This window comes from Pteropus vampyrus, unplaced genomic scaffold, assembly GCF_000151845.1.
Source record: "Pteropus vampyrus isolate Shadow unplaced genomic scaffold, Pvam_2.0 Scaffold85, whole genome shotgun sequence".
Classification (NCBI taxonomy): domain Eukaryota; kingdom Metazoa; phylum Chordata; class Mammalia; order Chiroptera; family Pteropodidae; genus Pteropus; species Pteropus vampyrus.
In genome coordinates this window covers 5,327,462-5,330,147 of record NW_011888866.1, presented here as the reverse complement: position 1 = coordinate 5,330,147, position 2,686 = coordinate 5,327,462, and the positions used below count along the sequence as shown (strand labels likewise).

The 2,686-nt window shown below is 44.7% G+C and overlaps 1 protein-coding gene across 1 annotated transcript in view; it reads right to left on the bottom strand.

The window, feature by feature from the left end:
• MYO1E (myosin IE) overlaps nucleotides 1-2,686 on the bottom strand; it is a 192,031-nt gene that overhangs the window by 14,866 nt on the left and 174,479 nt on the right. The window lies entirely within an intron of this gene.

Sequence of the window (2,686 nt, the reverse complement as noted above, 5' to 3'; positions counted from 1 at the left end):
AGTGTAGGTCTAGGTTATGGAGTAAAAATCCTGCTGCTTCAACATCACCCTTTCAATTCACCTTTACACAGAACCTTCCCTGGCTTTGTCAATCAGGCTTTAGGCCAGTGGTTTTCAAAATGTGGTCCTTGGGTCAGCATCATCATCTGAGAATTTGGAAGAAATGTAAATTCTTGGGTCCCACCCCAGACCTACTGAATAGGAAATTCTGGAAGTGGGCTAATAAGTTCTCCAGAAACTCTGGTGCACATCAAAGTTTGAGAACTCCTGCTTTAGACCAAGCCAATCAGGTAAAACCATGATCGTTAGAACTGGTGGGATCTAGCTACTTACGCAAGAGGGGGATGGGCAAGGAGAGAGGGAGATCTAATAAAGGGGTACTCACTCTACTGATGGCCATCTGTATAAAACTAAGGTGCTTTCACATCTGCAGCCCAAACGAAGTTAAGACTTGCCGGGGAAAAGGAACACCAGGAGAGAACATGGCAAAGTTCCTAATAGCTTTGAGGTCTTTAGAAGGAAGCTGATGAGGCAGGAAAAACATCTCATACCAAAGCATGGAATTGACTAGGTGGCTGCCCCCACCCAGAGGAAGGAGCTGTTGTTTCTCTCCCAGCACTGCTCTATTTTGTATATGAGTATCCTGCTCACATTTGAAATTTCTTCATCATTCTAGTGATATGGAGAGAATGGAAAATGGAGGAAGGCATGAGGGAAGGGAAGAGTGGGCTGGAGCAGGCCCATTATCAAGTTCAGCAGAGAGAACCAGTCCAACACTGAGAGTCATGCAGAGTTGGAGGATTCCTTAGAAGTCACTAGCTCAACCACCGTGAAGTAACTGGTTGTATCATCAGTCACCATCACCATCACCATCACCATCATCACCATCATCATTGTCATAATCATATCATCATCATCATCGTCATCAAACTACAGTTGACTGAGTAGCCTCCTACATGCCCAGTATCATGGTAGGTATTTTATGTATAATTTCTAGTCCTCCCAACAAACCTACAAGCTTGGTGACATTATATCAGTATACAGATGAGGAAAATTAAGCTCAGAGAGGGTAAGCAACAGGTCTAATATTAGACAAGTAATAGGGCTGAAATAGGATTATCAGCCTTCTCTGGTATGTAACCATATCACTCGACAATATTCCTGCCTGGTGATTTCCATCCACCCTGTGTCCGGATACTTTCAGAGTTAAGTTGCAACTTGCACACTAGGGCAGTTCATTTTGGGGCTGCTAGAACGCCGTTTTGTTTACTGGTGCCCAAATCTACCTCCTGGCAGAGTTCACTCACTTATCTCAAAGTTGGCCCTCATTATATATCTGGTGACTCCACAGAACACATCTAGCTTCCTTTCTGCATTGATAACTCTTTGAATATCTACACAGAGTTCCAGGAATCCTTGCTTCCTCTGGCTAAATAGCCTGGGTTTCTTTTTACTACTTTTCTTTTTCTGTTTTAGAAAGACAGAAAGCTCTCATTTTAAAGCTCGAAAGATCTGTATCATAAACAAATGCCTACATCTCACAGAATGCTCGAATGTTATTCTCAAAGTTTCTAATGACTCTCTGAGCTGTTGTATTTATGCAACGGCAGGTGTAGACATAAATCGAAAACCCCATTAGCCCTCAACCAGGTCAGAGAACAAAAAAGGTCACAGAGGAATTGAATTTCAGGGCTGAAGGGGACTGCCCTTCTGATGCTTCCCCAAGGTAAGCTCTTTCTGGAGAACAAGTTGAGTGTTATCAACTTGGCCGTACTTTTAGAAATGCCAACTGAGGGCTTCATGGCCTTGGGTCTCGGATTATAACACGTGGATGGAAAACTGGACTTCGGAATCACACATAGACAGCCCAAGGAAATCCATGAACTTCAGTGTAATTGATGGAGGGGGAGATTACCGGCTTCCCCCACGAGACGTGGGAACCTTACCCTGCAGCACCCTGGTCTGGGACCTTGAGGAAATCCAAGCTCTCTGGCGTCTGTGACACTCGGTCTGAGCCGGTGGACTGTTGCCGTGGCAAGGGTGGGCGGGCCATGGAAGTGTACAGGCTTTTCTGATTTGATTTCTGGTTTCCAGGAGTGTGGGGATGTGGCACAAACTGGTTTTTGATGACTCCATTCTGATGGTATCCTAGAGAGAGTAAAAGAGGAAAAAAAACCTTAAATTTTACTATCCTTTGATAAAAGGCTCTCCAAATTTCATCCATCTATTAACCAAGAGCAACTTACTTAACTTCTCTGGGCCTCAGTTCCCCATCTGGAAAAATAGAGGGCATACTTGCTAATATAAGCGTGGAATGGAGCTAATGCATTGTAAACTGCCCAGCGAGTGTCTGGAACGTGGCAGACGCTCACACGTGTTTGTTGAATTTGACAGCAGAATCACCAGATGTTCAGGGTTTCACAGCCCAAGACAAGGAAAGGTAAGCTTGAAACTAGCTGGCAGGCACATTCTTGGGTCTAAGAAAAATTATGAGGTTATGATTTAAGAGGGCTGGCAGGCAGCTGTTTAAACAGTTGGACACCCATTTTCAAAGGGTCAATCTTGGGTGTCCTCTGCAGCAACCTGCTGTGAGAAGTTGGGGGAGCATTCCACGCAGGCAAGGAAAATGTGGCCGCTGGTTGGATCAACCCAGAAAGACCAAAGCTCTCATAGCCAAACAACTGCT